Source organism: Prionailurus bengalensis, chromosome C2 (genome assembly GCF_016509475.1).
Source record: "Prionailurus bengalensis isolate Pbe53 chromosome C2, Fcat_Pben_1.1_paternal_pri, whole genome shotgun sequence".
Taxonomy (NCBI): Eukaryota; Metazoa; Chordata; class Mammalia; order Carnivora; family Felidae; genus Prionailurus; species Prionailurus bengalensis.
The window spans coordinates 30,316,118-30,334,043 of record NC_057350.1 but is presented as its reverse complement, the minus strand read 5'-3'; the positions used below and the strand labels follow the sequence as shown (position 1 = coordinate 30,334,043).

General features: G+C 34.4%; 1 protein-coding gene across 18 annotated transcripts in view; it reads right to left on the bottom strand.

Moving 5' to 3' along the window:
- ROBO2 (roundabout guidance receptor 2) overlaps nt 1-17,926 on the bottom strand; it is a 1,723,333-nt gene that overhangs the window by 871,330 nt on the left and 834,077 nt on the right. The window lies entirely within an intron of this gene.

The following is a 17,926-nucleotide window of genomic DNA, read 5'->3' as shown; positions in this document are numbered from 1 at the left end:
ACCAGTGTGTTTTGCAGGGCCTTGGTCTCAGTGGCAGCAGCAGTGGGGGGCCCTGTGGAGCCTGAGGTGTATCTTGTTAAAATTGTGCACCCCACCCATGCAGTCCCAGTCTCTGCAGCAGCAACTACAGGTCTCATTTTGCAAGCAGACTTGCCCACATCTTGTTAAAACTGTGTGTCATCTCAGCCAGGGACAAAACACTGCCCATAACAGGCAAAGAGAGCCTCTGTAGACAACTGGACTGAAAGAAAAAGTTTCCAGGATGCAACAGCAGGGCACATACAACACACATAGGAGACAACCTCTGAAATGCCAGTTTCGGGGGAACAAGGGACACTGCATGGCAGGATACTACAGGACCTCTTCTTCATAAGACCATTATTTACAAGAGCAGGAGAGGTAACTGACTGTCCTAATACACAGAAACAGACCTAAAGAATTAGATGCAATGAGGAGACAGGGGAATACGTTCCAAGTCAAAGAACAAGAGTAACCATAGCAACAGACCCAAGTAAAACAGATATAAGTAATATGCCTGATTGAGAATTTGAAGTAATGATCATAAAGATATTCTCTGAACCTGAGAAAATAGTGTAGGACATCAGTGAGACTATTAACAAAGAGATAAAAAGAACCAATCAAAAGTGAAGAACACAATAAATTAAACGAAAAATACACTAGATGGAATAAATAACAGGCTAGAGGAGGTAGAGGAATGGGTTAGTAATCTGGAAGACAGAGTAGTGGAAATTAAGTTGAGCAAGTGAGAGAAAAAAAAATGAAAATGACTTAGGGGAACTCAGTGACTCCATCAAGTGTAATAAGATTCACATTATATGGATCCCAGAAGAAAAAAAAAAGAGAAAAAATGGCAGAAAAATTATTAGAAAAAATAATAGCTGAAAACTTACCTAATCTGGGAAGGAAACAGAAATCCAGATTCAGGAGGCACAGAAATCCCCCAACAAAATCAACCCAAGGAAGTTCACTCTAAGACACATAGTAATTAAAATGACAAAAAGTACTGATGTAGAAAGAATTTTAAAAGCAACAGGAGAAAAGAAGATAGTTACATACAAGGGCAATCCTGCAAGTCTATCAGCAAATTTTTCAGCAGAAACTTTGCAGCCCAGAAGGGACTGGTATGACATGTTCAAAGTGCTGAAGGGAAAAACAAAACAAAACCAAACAAAACAAACAAAAAAAACCGCTGCCAAGAGTCCAAGAATCCTTTATTCAGCAAGGGTGTCATTCAGAATAGAAGGGGAGATGAAGAATTTCTCAGAAAAATACACTAAAGGAGTTCATGACCATTAAAACACCCCTATAAGAAATACTAATGGAGACTCTGAGGGGAAAGGAAAGACCATAAGCAAGGGTACGGAAAGTTTGAAATACCAAAGCATTAAAATAAGCATATCCATAAAAATTAGTCAAGGAATTCACAAAATAAAAGGACATAAAATATGATATCATATGCCTTAAATGTGGAGAAACAGAGAAGTAAGAGTGTGTTCAAACACAAGCTAACATCTACTTAATATAGACTGCTCTATGCAGAAGATGTTATATATAAACACATTGGTAGCCACAAATCAAAAACCAATAATAGATATGCAAAGAATAAAGAGAAAAGAATCCAAGAATATCACTAAAGAAAGTAAGCAAACCACGAAAGAGAGCAAGAGAAGATAGGATCAGAGAAAAAAAAAAACAACAAAAAACAATCACAAAACAAGTAACAAAATGGCAATAAATATATATCTATCAATAATTACTTTGAATGTAAATAGACCAAATGCTGCAATTAAAAAAACACAGGATGATGGAATGGATAACAAAAAAAAAAGACTTATCTATATGCTGCCTACAAGAGACTTATTTCATACCTAAAGAGACATGCAGATTGAAAGTGAGGAGATGGAGAAACATATATCAGGCTAATGGATGTCAAAAGAAACCCAGAGTAGTAATACTTATATCGGACAAATAGACTTAACAATGAAGACTGTAACAAGAGACAAAGGACACTACATAAAACTAAGGTGGACAATCCAACAAGAAGATATTACAATTGTAAATATTTATGCACACAACATGAAAGCCCCCAAATAAAACAGTTAATTATAGACATAAAAGAACTAAGTGACAGTAATACAATTATAGTGGGGGACTTTAACACCCCACTTATAACAATGGAAAGATCACTCAAACAGAAAATCAACAAGGAAATGGTGAATTTGAATGACACACTGGAATAGACAGCTTTAATAGATGCATCCAGAACATTCCATCCCAAAACAGGAGAATACACATTCTTTTCAAGTACACATAGAAAATTCTCCAGAATAGATTACATATTAGCCCATAAAACAAATCTTAACAAATTTAAAAAGATTGAAATCATACCATGGATCTTTTCTGACCCTAAAGCCATGAAACTAGAAATCAACCACAAGCAAAAATCTGGAAACAACACAAATATATGGAGCTTAAATAACATGCTACTAAACAATGCATGGGTCAGCCACAAAAATCAAATAAATAAATAAATAAATAAATAAATAAATAAATAAATAAATAAATTTTAAAAAATGAAAATGAAAACACAATGGTCCCAAAACTGGGATTCAGAGAAAGCAGTTTGAAGAAGGAAATTTATAGCAATACAGGTCTACCCCAAGAAGCAAGAAAAATCCCAAAAAGCATCATAATCTTACACTTAAAGGAGCTAGAAAAAGAACAAATAAAACCCTAGACCAGAGAAGGAAGGAAATAATAAAGATTAGAGCAGAAATAAATGATATTGAAACTAAAAACAAAACAAAACAAAAACAAACAAACAAACAAAACCAGATCAATAACTAGGAAGTGGTTCTTTGAAAAGATCAACAAAATTGATAAACCTTTGGCCAGACTTGTGAAAACAACAACAACAACAACAACAACAACACACACACACACACACACAATAAAAACAAGAAGAGAAAGGACTCAAAAACAATCAGAAATGAAGGAGGAGAAATAACAACTGACAGCACAGAAATACAAATGATTGTAAGAATATTTTGAAAAATTATACATCAACAAATTGGAAAACCTAAAAGGAATGGATAAATTCCTAGAACATATAACCTACCAAAAATAAAACAGGAAGAAATATAAAATTTGAACAGACTGATTATCAGCATTGAAATTGAATAAGTAATGAAAATATTTCCCAAAAAACAAGAGTGGGAACAGGCAACTTCACAGATGAATTCTACCAAACATTTAAATAATAGCTATTATCTATTCTTCTCAAACTATTTCAAAAAATAGGAGAAGGAAAACATCCAAGCTCATTACATGAGGACAGCATTACCTTAATACCAAAACAGGATAAAGACACCGCCTCCCCCTACCAAAAAAAAGAACTACAGGCCAATATCTCTGATGAATATAAGTGCAAAAATCCTCAACAAAATATTAGCAAACAGAATCCAACAATTCATTAAAAAAATAATTCACAACAATGAAGTGGGATTTATTCCTGGGATGCAAGTGTGGTTCTATATTCACAAATCAATGTGATACATCACATTAACAAGAGAAAAGGTAAGAACTGTATGATAATTTCAATAGATGCAGAAAAAGCATTTGACAAAGTACAACATCCATTCATAATAAAAACCCTCAACAAAGTAGGTTTAGAGGGAACATACCTCAAAATAATAAAGGCCTTCCATGAAAAACCCACAGCTAACACAATACTCAATAAGGAAAAACCGAGAGCTTTTTCCCTAATGTCAGGAAGAAGATAAGGATGTCCACTCTCACCATTTGTTATTCAACGTAGTACTAGAAGTCCTAGCCACAGCAATCAGGAAAGACAAACGGTAAAAAGGCATCCACATTAGCAAGGAAGAAGTAAAATTTTCACTATTTGCAGATGATATGATACTATATATAGAAAATCCTAAGGATTCCACCAAAAAACCCTACTACTAATACTAATGAATTTAATAAAGTTGCAGGATACAAAATCAGTGTACAAAAATCAGTTGCATTTCTATACACTAATAATGAAGCAACAGAAGGAGAAATTAAGAAAATAGTCTCATTTACAATTAAACCAAAACCAATAAGACATCTAGGAATAAACCTAACTGAAGTGGTGAAAGAATTTTATTCTAAAAACTATAAAACACTGAAAACAGAAATTGAAGATGACACAAAGAAATGGAAAGAAATTCCATGCTCATGGATTGGAAGAACAAATATTGTTAAAATGTCCATACTACTTAAAGCAATCAACAGATTTAATGCAATCCCTATGAAAATACCAACAGCATTTTTCACAAAACTGGAACAGACAATCCTAAAATTTGTATTGAACCACAAAGACCCTGAATAGATGAAGCAATCTTGAAAAAGAAAAACAAAACTGGAGATATCAAAATACCAGACTTCAAGTTATATTAAGAAGTTCAAGTAATCAAAAACAGTATGTTACTTGCACAAAAATAGGTTAAAAATCAATAATTCATAATAGAAAGCCCAGAGATTAACCCACAATTATATGGCCAATAAAGGAGGCAAGAATATGCAGTGGGGAAAAAAGTCTCTTCAACAAATAGTACTGGGAAAACTGGACAGTTACATGCAAAGAAAGAAATTGGACCTCTTTCTTACTCCATACACAAAAGTAAACTCAAAATGGATTAAGGACCTATATCTGAGACCTGTAACCATAAAAATCCTAGAAGAGAACACAGGCAGTAATTTCCCTGACGTTGGTTGTAACATCTGTCTAGATATTATCTCCTCAGGTGAGGGAAACGAAAGCAAAAATAAACTGTTGGGACTGAATCAAAATAGAAAACTTCTGTACAGTGAAGGAAACAACAAAACTAAAGGACAGCCTACTGAATAGGACAAGATACTTGCAAAGGACATATTTGTTATTATCTATAGTATATAAAGAACTTATACAACTTGACACCAGAAAAAAATCCCCAGATAATCCCATTAAAAATAGAAGACATGAACAGATATTTCTCCAAAGATGTACAGATGGCCAACAGACACATGAAAAGATGCTCAACATCACTCATCATCAGGGAAATGCAAGTCAAAACCACAATAAGATATCACTTCATCCCTGCAGAATAGCTAAAATAAGAAACTCAAGAAACAAGTGTTGGTGAGGATGTGATGAAAAAGTTGTTAATGTGTACTGTATCAGTTCCATTTAGACACAAGCAAATTTAACATGATAGTAATTTGTCTTTACTTGCTACCAAAATATATCATCCCTTTGTCTATCTTCAGAGAAAATCCATAAAAGTAGATTCCACATTCACCAAAAGCTAATGTGCACAAAATAATAATTGAGGACTACAATGTAATTAATGTTATTTTATAATGTGAATAATTCAATGACATTCTCTTTGTATGAATGAACTTATGTACATACTGAATTGGAGGTTACAATATTTATGTGATGTGCTTTCACTGTACTGATAATACATACATCCTGGTACAATACATTGCTTTAAAAGTAGAACAATGGAAAGTTTAATTCAGAAAAAACAAAAACCAAAAGTCTCCTACTGCGTTATACTCTAAAAAATGTTTTTTTTTAAATTTTTAAAATCAACTTTGTATGTAATTTTCTTTATGGAGATTTCTCTGAGCTACAATGGTTCAAATTAGTTCATGGAAGAGTAATAGTTATAGGATATGTCTATTCTTCATGTCACTTGAAGCAAAATTTTATTGCCATTTCTATATCCTTAATTATAATGTTTAGTATTTTGTGAACCTATGTCACTGATATTGTAAAGTACAATTGTAAAGTCATGATGCCTACTTTAACTCATTCTTGGAACAAGAAGATGTGATTAAATAAGTTAATTGCTAAGTAATTATTTCATGTATCCTGACTGGCTAACCACACTAATATACAACTTAAATAAAAATTTATGTAGAAGTTAAATATTTTGGTTTTTTAAATAACAAAGGCAATAAAGCACAGCAATCATCCATTCTTAGAAGATAATTGAAAAATCATCTTTAATATATGAATATTCTGAATGTCAATCACTTACTAAAAAGTTTTTGTCATACTTGTTGATTGATAAGAGTTCATACAAAAACGAGAAACTGAAAGCAGAAGTCTAATGATGCCAACTACTTTAGGTGTCTGTAGGCATTGTTGTTTTGAGGTTAGGTTAATATAATTTATTGTCCTATATTTATCATTTATAGGTAACTCATTTTTCTATGCATTGATTCATTTCCTTATAAATTCTATAAACAAAGCGAATTTTGAATAATTTTCACCTTGTAGAAATCCTTCCATTTCTCAAGCTATGTATGCTCAGTTGCTCTCCTATTGTCATTCTGCAAGTCAATATTAGAGGCAAGATACATAGTCTATAGTTCCCTAGTCCTATATATGTCTTCAGAGTATTCAATTACCCTCTAGAGAGCAATGGCAATATTAACAGTGATTTATGGTTAATCGTTAGCTATTGTTCCATTATCCATTTATCCCAATGAGAGCTTGCCTATTTAGAAATTACTGCACCTCCACCCCCACTTTGTTTTTAAGGAAAAGATCTATTGAGGGTATTGGTAAAATCATGACAATTCAAGGGTTTGTTTGGGCAAGCACATCGTCCAAATAGAGGTAAGTGTAAGTGTCATATTTCCCATTACAAAAGAAAACAACTGCTACTTGGAGCAAATGCTACTGCTTTACTTTGCTCATGTTTTTAATGGGTGTCCCCATCTGAATCATTGCTTATGTTTTTATTTCTCAAGCAAACCATTGTTCATATTTCCTTTCTGTTATTTTCTCCCCCATATTTTACAGCACGACCACTCCACTTTAACAACCTGCTAGTCTCACTGGTCGCACTGTTACTTTCTCTGAATTCATAGGTTAAAATGGGGGAAAAATATTATTTTTTAGAATATTGTAGAATCTTGGGAAAATAGAGCTACATCTGACTTTAGAGTCATTCATTGAATTGGTAATTCTCATTTATAGGTGAAGCGGGGCAGAGGTAGGTGTGTATGCAAATGTGTAGATCACAGTTTCCTTGGCTAATGAAGAACTTGGAATAAGGCTTGGGTTTAAGTTCTTATGTGGCCAAAGCCTACCCTTGAGACTTCAGGCCACAGTTGTAGAGATAATAATGATAGCCATTCTATGTGTGAATTTAGACATATGATAATGTAGATAAAAATATTTTGAAAATACAAGGTATTACTGTTGATAGCTACAAAGAGATTAAATGAGACCTAAAGAAAAAGGATGACTTTCCTGAAAGCATACAGGTAGATTTGGGACTAGAGTCCTGGTTGTGACTAGGATCGGTTCCAGTTACTACTGTTGTATAACAAATTACCCTCAAACTGAGTGGCTTAAAACAATTTTATTTTTCTCCCTATTTCGTTTTTCAAGAATGAAGGGCTCTACTGGGTAGTTTGGACTTGGAATCTCTCTTGCGATTGTAATCAGATGGCAGCTGGGGCAGGCTTAGTCATCAGAAATATGACCTAAACTGGACAGCTGAGATATCCCACCAATGGGAGGCAGTGACACTGGCTCTTGGCTTGGATTTTACCTGAGTCTGTTGACTGGAGAACCTATGAATGGCCCCTCCAATGTGAGGGTCAGGCTAGCTCTTACATGATATATGGCTTTCCTCAGAGTAATTGTGTCAAGAAAACCAGGTGGAAGTTATGTGGCTTCTTATGAACTAGTCTTGGAAGCATCCAGTATCATTGCCACCATACTTTATTGGTTAAAGCATTCATGATCCCGCTCAGATTGAAAGGGAGGTGACATAAACCTCAGATCGCAAAGGTGGGAGGGACAAAGAATTTGTGACCATCTTTCAAACCTACCATATTCTGGTTTGAGTCTGGTGTGCATTGTCATATCCTGTCACTCCTCCTGAGAAACTGTATGAAAAGTTATCATTTCGCATTTCTCTATGAATGGCCACATATGTAGTTCTCATGGTGGAAATACAGTTGACTTGAAAATAAGAGTCATATATTCAATATTTAAAATTTAGTTGCATATCATTCAATAGAAAATCAACAACATATAACTGAGTACAGCTGTGTGAGAGCTCCAAATCTAGGTACTAGAAATACAACTATTAAAAAAAAAAGTGTCCTCAGGTCTCCAGGGAAGGTAGAAAAGTAAACATAAATTAAGAGTAAAGTTGCTAAGTTGCTACAACAGAAATATGCATTGGGTGGGCTCTGCAATGGGTTTACTGCACAGGAGGTTAAAGAAATGGTTGCAGAGGATTGGGATTAGAGGGGTCATCAGGAGGAACCCTTGACCACCGAGGTGGTCAGCCCTCTCCCTGTCTGAAGACATGGCAATCCAAATGCACTTTCATTTGAGAAGTCAAAAAGTATAAACAAAAAATTCAAGTTAAATTTGATATGGCTATGGTGTAAGAAAAAAATGTGATAGCTAAAGAAGATGAGTCTGGGAAATTAAGATAGAGCCAGGAATTGAAGTCTCTTCTATCACAGTCAGAAGTTTGTATATAAAAGTATGGTCATTTAATATTAATAATGTAACTCAAACAATTGAAAGCAGAAGCTAATATTATAAGATTTCTTTGGGGGTACTTTCAAACAATGGAAACAGTATAATTAAAATATTTCAAAGTAGTTAAAACTGCATAAAGTTACAATCGAATTCGGGACAGAGAAGAAGCATATTTAAACAAACCATAGATGTTTAATAAAAAGCCTCTATGAAACACAAATGAAACTGGATTGAAATCAGGTGTTGACTTAATGTAACTTTGCCACGGTATGTGTTGGGTTATGTTCAAATAATCTAGTATTCGCATTTACATACAGTAATCAAAATGGAGCAAGCAACAAGGAGAACAGATTCTATATTAAAATCTCCACGGACAAACACATGGCGTTCACATCAACTGGCTCCTGTGATTTTACTGCACGTGGACTGGCTAATTGAATTGAGAGAGACTTTCCTAGATCAGGTACAAAACAAAGATCCTTTGTGGTTAAAATTTTCCACACATGGAATGTGTTAAAGTTAGGATAAATATGCAGGATACTGTTTACAGCTCAAAGATTTAATTATTTGTAAGAAGAATGTTTGTTGAAAATAAGTGGGATGTGGGAAAATAGTTTAACAAGAGGAAGTGGGGCTTCAGTGCACAGGCTCAGTGCAGTAGAACCTTTCTCCCCAAAGTGTGTTGTGCAGAGCTGCAGCATGGGCATCAGTTGGGAGCTTGTTAGAAGCGCAGTCTCTCAGGTCCCACCAAATCAGAATCCACCCTTTTACCAGATTCCCAGGTGATTCCTATGGGCATTAAAATCTGGGGAATACAGATAATGGGTGCAGGACACTGCAGGTTTAGGATAACCTTGAAGGATGAAGTGTAGACCTTTGCATTTGTTTTCATGAGTTTGTTGAAAGAAAATGAGTTAGATCTTGAAGAGGCAGAACACACATAAAGGAACAGATAAGAACAAATTTCAAAAGCAGTGGTGATTGAACAGGTCATTAAGAAAGGGCAGAATTCATATCTATATTTATATATATAAAGTACAGAATTATAATGGCCAGTTAGATGTAGTCTAACTATTAATAGAATAGTTGGCTATCAAGTGCCTAAGACATTGGTTGGCACATGGCACACATTCAATATCAATATTAATTGAATGAATACGCTTTATATATATCACTGTATCACATAAAGTGATTTTGCATACATTATTTCACTTTGAGTCTTACAACATCCCCCTGAAGTAGGTAGAATGGGTAGTTGGCATCATTAGACAAATGCTTTCAAGTTGTCTGCTTTGTAATAACTTAAAATCAACAGGTATGACAGAACCTTTTAGTGCGTGATTGATGTTAAGAATATTCATACATTAATGATAGCATTTTCAATTGTCTTCAAAGGAGGATAATTTTTACATGTTACTGCCTTTGTTTAAGACAGACTAAGAGAGTTAACTGCTATATAAATGTTAACTTTGAATAGTGAATTTACTAAGTTTAATTAATTTTCTAATTTATATCTTACTTTGCTACATCAAGGATTTAAAGGAGGCATCATGAACAATGTAATTTAAAATATATGAGGGAGATAAGCTAGGGACATACCATACTTTGTCATTATTGAAAGGGAATTGAAAATGGCATGATTTCACAGGTAATTCTGGGAGCCAGTGGAAGTGCAGAGAGGTTAGTAACTTTTTGAAATGGCAGTTGGGACGAGGATCTGAAGTCCCACTTTCTGATTAAAATTTGAGAAAATACTGAAATTTTTAATTTCAATTTTGAGACATATTGTTTAATGTAATATGTATGTGACAAAGAGACTATTTGTAGTTATTACGGACCATCCATGTAAATCTGGAACACATTTTCAACATAATTTGCCCCTCAAAACAGTTTGCTCATGTTCAAGGAACAAGTAAAAGCTGGAATTCTCATTGTAGAAAAAGAAAATAAATAATTAAAGAACCTATTATTACTTTATTTTGATGGATAAATATTTGATTCATACAAAGGTTTACTGAATTATGTATTTTATTAAATGAATAATTTTTTCTTAGATATTGAGATTTTTTTTATGTGGTTGAGGACAGATGTTCATTACATGGCAAACCAAAGAACTTAAAAAAAAATCATGGTACAATCTTATTCTTCCAATGTATTGTTCATTCCAAATTTGCTCAAATTCATCATAAGCAAAAGGAATTAAAATAAAATCACTTTAAAGGATAATGAGGCTTTCTGTTCCATCTTTAGTTTTAATTGACTAAATTCTTAAAAGTTCATAGTTTTTAAACATCTGAACAAGATACTAATCTCCGGAATCAAATACAGTCAAGCACATTATGAAATTCCACTTGTGTTGAACCCTACCAACCTACTTAGTTTAGGGAGATTTCTCTGAAGATGAAAAAGAAACTGTTTTACTCCATTGATACCCATAAGTGTCCACTGATGTTATCCAGTAAAAAAATTATAACTACAATTGCTACCATATTTTCTACCCTGGCTCTGCACCAGGCACTCTCTTGGGCACCTGATACACAACATTTTAATTCTTACAACGAGCATTCCAAAAAGTGTTATTAGCTTCAAGTTATAGAAGAGGAAATAGAAACTTAAAGAAGTTAAATTTGCTAAAGGTCACAAATCAGGCTATATTCTAAATGCTGTTTTCTTCCTACCATGCTCTGCTGACAGCTTATTACATTATACAAAGTCACAACTTTAACTAAATGGTATTTGCATTTTCAGGAGATCACGGGGCTCAGCATATCTGTCTGTTAAGAAGATACCTTTAGGTAAAGAACAGTAATAACATTATCATACAATAATTATACAATTACACAACAACATAATAAAGTCTAGTTCTGAGAAAAAAAGACAGCATATAATAATTCATTTTGAAAGAAACGGTAGACAATTTCCTCATTTTAAGTTGGCTAACGCAATCAATTTGTAGAATGGTTATATGGTATATGCACAGTGTTAAAGACGCTATATATTTTATGTTCTAAAGCAGGACCCCTATGAGACTGAAAAGAAATAATCACCACACAGGTAGTTGGACTGTATGCTTCAACTGGGGCTGTCCTGGTGTAAGTTCAATGTGTGGTCATCCTATACAAAGGAAGTTATAAATGCTCATAAAATTGAGTTGGTGAATGACAGAGACAGAACTGAGATTAGCCTGAACTCTTACTCAGAAGTACTTTTTTCTCTCAGGCTTGAATTAAGTAATTGTTTATATCTTATAGATTTTTTTTTTTCTAGAAGAGGTATGCCAGATAAGGGTTTGGAAGTTTTGTCACGCTATTTATGCTTAAATTGCTCCCTAGTTATACTGATATGATGTAATTAACTTTGAAAAATGATGCTTTAAAAAAGATTAGAGAGTATCCTAGGTTAAAGAACAAAGGGGGAGACAAAATGCAGGAATGATTCAGCCTTTTATGTCTTTTTGATTCAGAAGCTGCATAATTTCCTTCTTAATCAAATTGCACTTTTCTTAAATCAGATATTTAAAACATTCCATTAAGTACTCCCCAAAAAGTTGTAAGACCAACAAACATATGATATAAAAACTAAATCTGCTAATACTAAATATTTTTGCAATGTGTTAAAAATAACTTATATAATTCTAAAACTAATAAAATTGAATTGGCTATTCAACAAATGGAATTTTCTATCATGTTTGTTATCAGCTAAATAATTCATTATTCCATTTTATATACACACTCTTTAATTAACTTATTGACTCAGAGGTAAGATGCTGCTAATCCATTCATTTCCCCAAGCCCACAAAAAAAAAAAAAAAAAAAGTACAAAACATGTGTGAGTATAAGAGCAAAAGGTTAGGTCTTTAATATGAAGGAATTTTTAATCAGAGGAGAAAGCAGCTGGTTGAGGTTCTCTCTACCTCCAACTAGAGATCCCAGATTGCATGGTGATTAGTGACACCTGTTTTCTACTAGCCTTTTCCTGAAGCAGGCAAAGCATGAAGTTGCCTATAGAAGTGTTCTTGGCATTTTGTTGTGCTTTCTTTTAAAAGCCGCATTTTCTTTTAAAGCCAGATATTTATTTTTAGCCATGGTGTGTGTATTAAAAAAAATTCAGAGGTTAATTTTGCCTGCAGGTAACAGGAAACTATTTTACAAGGGGAAAAAGAGAGGATAATGTTTTCAGTAATTTGGAAACAGTCTATTTTAGTATACTTATAAATGTTTTAAAGTTTTTAAAAGATTCACCTGAAACTTACAGTTTTCAATATATTTTATTATTAAAATCCTATTATCTACATTGAATTATTGAGGGAACTAATATCTCTGTATGAGTACCACAAGTCAGAGTCACTCTATTCTTTTGTGGTTTCACTATTTCTTTGTTTCATATACTACTTCCTTGGAACGTGTACTATTTTCCTCTTTCCACATGTCAGAGCTGGAATAGATTTAAAAGACAATCTGGTTAAACTTGGCCATTGTATAGATGAGAATTCTGAGGCCCAGAAGAGGGAAGTTACTCATTCAAGATTATACATGTTGAAGCGGGCAGAACTGAAACAAGGGTGTGGTCCTATGTTATGGCAAACTAAGACAAGGGACTAGGTAAAGATAATCATGGATCAGGGTATAGATGGGATTAATCATGGGATCAGTGATCCCACTGATTTCAAAATTTTTATGAAGTTTGTGAAATTATGGTCCAAGAAAGAGGGATGCCTTCTCTAGGTAGTTACAAGAAAGAGACTGGAACCCAAGTTTCCTAACACCCAGGTCACCTCGTGACCAATTTCCAATGCCTCATGCTGTTTAATATATACAAACCCCACCACAAAAATATCCTCTAGAAATGCTGGGTCCCAAGAGATAGACATTTCAGAAATTATATTTACTGTTTATGGTTTCATGTTTTCTTATCCATATAATGAATACATTTATTTAATGACTTTTACAAAGCTACAACTATGTGCTAGGCACTGTGTCATACTTTAATGTTTTATAGATAAGCCCACAATTGCACCTATCACTTTTATTACCTATTGAATTGCCAGCCTCAAATATGCATTAATATATACTTAAGTCTAGCATTCCTACATTTTAATAGCACATTCCAAAAAAAAAATCCTATATTATAGTAGTAACTCATGATTAAAGAGAAGCAGTGGTATAAGGGGAAAAGCGCTAAAATTGTTGAAAGAAAATTTGGTCCTTGTTGTTTAAATTCTGACATTTAGTCAAATTATGCCAGAAACATAAAAACCAAACACTTGATTAGATTCAAGGAACAAGGTAATATTTAAGATAGATTAAAGGGGAAAAAATCATTAACAAAACAGGAGTAAAAAGCAGAAGAATATTTCCAGTTTTAACTTTTCCGTTTAATAGTTTTGACTATGGCAAAACATTTAGTCTATCTGCACTTCACTTTCTTTATATGCAAATAAGAAAATTTGACTCATCATTTAAGAGTCCTTCTGGCTCTATCATGATTGAGATTTGAAAGAGTAAATATAATTTCAAACTATGATCTGTTTAATCAAGAATTGGCATTGGGTGCATGGATGGCTCTGTCAGTTAAGCGTAGGACTCTTGATTTTGGCTCAGGTCATGATCTCACAGATCATGAGTTTGAGCCCCGCATTGGGCTCTGCACTGACAGTGGAATTCTCTCTCTTGCTTTCTCTCTGAACCTGCTGTGTGCTCTCTCTTTCTCAAAATTAATAAACTAAACTTTAACAAATTATGTAAAAAAACAATTGCCTTAAACAAAGGATAGCTCAAGAGATACAGAACTATTTGGACATCTATTTTACTTTTTTTGTATTTTATTTTTTATTTTTAAAACATTTATTTATTTTTGATAGAAAGAAATAGAGAGCGAACAGGGAAGTGGCAGAGAGAAAGGGAGATACAGAATCAGAAGCAGGGACCAGGCTCTGAGCTGTCAGCACAGAACCCGACACAGGGCTCAAACTCACAGAGCATGAGATCATGACCTGAGCTGAAGTAGAATGCTTAACTGACTTAGCCACCCAGGTGCCCTGGACACCCATTTAAAAACAGTATGTGTACTCTGTCCTTAATACATGAAACAGAACGAAGAGGCCAAAGTCCTGTGTATATGTGTGTGTGTGTGTGTGTGTGTGTATGTTATGTATATACATCATCTTTAAATATACATGCCATTCCCTTTTAATAGAAACAAAAAACATGTGTTCATATAGTCAAAGCCTTTCCCACTATAATTCCTTAGTGTGTGATCTTCACTATTAATTAATTAATTAATTAATTTATTTACACGAGAGAGAGAGAGAGAGAGAGAGAGAGAGAGAGAGAGAGAGAGAGAGAACACATGTGAGTGGCGGAGAGGAGCAAAGGGGGAAGAGAGGGAGAATCTTAAACAGGTTCCATGCTCAACACAGAGCCTGACAAAGGGTTCCATCCCATGACACTGGGATCATGACCTGAGCCAAAATCAAGTGTCAGGAGCTGAATTGACTGAGTCACTCAGGCACCCTGACCTTCATTAAAAAAATGCAAATAATTGTACAAAAATGTCTGCTGCCAGCCGCCGTCATGATTAATATATTATGTTAAGGCCTATATCAGCTTTTAACATGGAGGTCTCATCTTCCCCACAGAGAGGTAGGATAAGCATTGCAACTAATGAAAAGGTGACTGTTTGGTGCAATACTCAAGAACTAAATAGTAAGTTTCAACTACTTTAGGGAATTTCTGGAGGAAGGCTCAAGGAAGTTGCTCGATCTCTCAAAGTATCAGAGCTGGCGAAGGTACTTACTTGAAGAGAGTTGGAAAGATGAACAAGAGATATGATGGTCAATGGCAAAACCTGAGAATATACATTTGTAGGCCTCATATCATGCCTTCGAAGCTAAGTAGAGCTATTGTCATCACCTCCTCAGTCAGCTTCCTTAGCCCTGTCATACCACAGGCAAGTTTTGTTCATCTAGACCTGAAGGTCTCTTCCTGACATCTTTGTTCAATAGAAGACATTTCCTGACAATGACTTTCAAACAGAGGTATTAAAGGTCAAGAGTGCTGCAGAAATGGGTATTCTTTTTTCCACCCTTGAAACAAAATTATGCAATTTTCTTTGTCAATGTCAATTTTAGTCGCATTCACTACAGATGATTTAAGAAGCTATGCATTTGCTTTCGTATCAAGTTATGTTTTACATTTCCTTTTCTAGTCTGCTTTTAATGAAATATTACAGTATATCTTTGTCTATTATTTTAACATTTATCTTTTGAAGAATTAACCTGGGCCAGGCAGTCTGCAAAATGCTGGGGACACAATGCTTTCTAGAAAACTTACAAGAGGCAAACAGAGAAGTAAATAGTGAAATTAAGTTTGCCAGAAATTACTTAATCAGCCCTGGTAGTGTTAGATCTGGTGGTTGTGATTAGATGGTACTGAAAAAAAGGAGAAGGAGTGAGATAAATTAGGTGAGAAAAGTAGGTGAGGATGGGGATGAATGGGCAAAGAATAAAGGTGCTCCTTAATTAGAATTTCTCTAATTCTTTCTGCTTTTATAATTCTGGTTCTCTCTTAGAGGCATCTTATTGGTATCCTTTTATAAATCATGTCTTTCACAGAAAATTTTGTTGCTGAAGGCTTACTAGGGGAAAAGCTGACAACTTCTCCAGAGACAGATGCTGGTGACTCACAGTGTAGCCCTTACCCTCACTTCCTCATCCCTGCTGAGTGAAATCTCTCCATGGCTTAGAAGACTTCATCACCTTTCTCATAGGATGAATATGACAAGCTAATTTGTGTAAGTACATGTCATCATCATTTATTATGTTTATTTCCTTCTTCTCTCTCCTAACAACTAAAGCACTCTTTTTATTTACTGTTTCAGGAAAAACAAAACAAAACAGTAATAGTATATTTTAACAAACCAATTTGCTATCTGGTTTTAATTAGTATGAACTATTTTTCTTTTTAAGTTTATTTATTTTGAGAGAGAGTGAGAGCAAGAGAGATAGAGCACACAGAAGGGGCAGAGAGAAAGAATCCCAAGCAAGTTCTGCACCATCAGCATGAAGCCTGATGTGGGGCTCAAACTCATGAACCATGAGACGATGACCTCAGCCAATGTTGGATGCCTAACCAACTGAGCCACCCAGGCACCCCATGAACTATTTTTCTATGAGTGAATCACTTTTTATCTACTACAGGTGCTATAGTTTTAAGGTCAAGATGAATGATTCTCATAACTTGGTGACATTTACCAGAAGTTCAAGTCAGGCTAAGATCACCAAACCTACCTCCAGGATGGTCATAGAGGCATCAACCCAACCCTTCTTTTCCTTGGAGACTAAAACATAGAAGAGGACTAGTACGATTAAGGATCTGAAGTTACATACACTTTTCTTTTTTTTCCATCTAAGTTGGTCCTATCTTTATTTTTAGTGAACAACTTAGGAGTTCTATGCCTCTGGGTCTCATAATTATAGACTTGAAGGGCATGAACATAGGATTAGAATTGTGAGACCTAAAATGAAATCCCATTTCATTTACTTTTTATGTGAAGCTGCATTAAATTTAACCTCTCTTTATCTCCATTTTCTTATCTACAAAATATGGAGAATCGCCCTACCTCCCTTACTGGGCTGCTATGTGCGTAGCACAGAAAAAAAAAAAAAATCATGGCCTTAAACATGTACTACATTGCACTACAAAAATGTCAATATTTGAAATTACTTGAGGATTTAGTGACCATAATCTTCAAGGTCTCTGGACACAATCTGATTAGGCCTAAATTATGTATCAAGATATCAAACCAATTCATAACTAATAATTTCTTCACTTTCTTAGTTTCCATTTAGATTTATCCAATGTAAATATCTGCCATGTTCCTATTCTAAATTAGAAAATTTCATAAAAATCTTCTGTGCCTCATTCAACAAGACCACATGGCCTTGGAAGACAGGACCTTATCTTCCTGTGGATAGAACTACTTGGGGTCAAAACAGGTTGTAAAGCTCCCTGGGAACAGCTTGCCATCGCCTTTGGTTACAGATGGAGTACTCTTGGCCACTCTCCAGTAAGAAAACAGATTAAGAAAAGTAGGTAATTAAAAGTAAAAGATTATGTTAAACTCTAATGGATCATCTGGCTTTGTGAAATTATCATGGAAATTGCAGTATTCTATGAACCTCATTTTTTTAATTTTTATTTTACAAACATTTTGAAATGACATAATCACATGACTATGGAAAAGTAAACTGCATTTTCATTGGTCTTCTGAAAAAATGTATTATTTTTTCACCCCAGATGCATTCTTACTGCAATGGAATGTCTGGAGCTATGATGATAGATGTGCTTTATTCTAGTT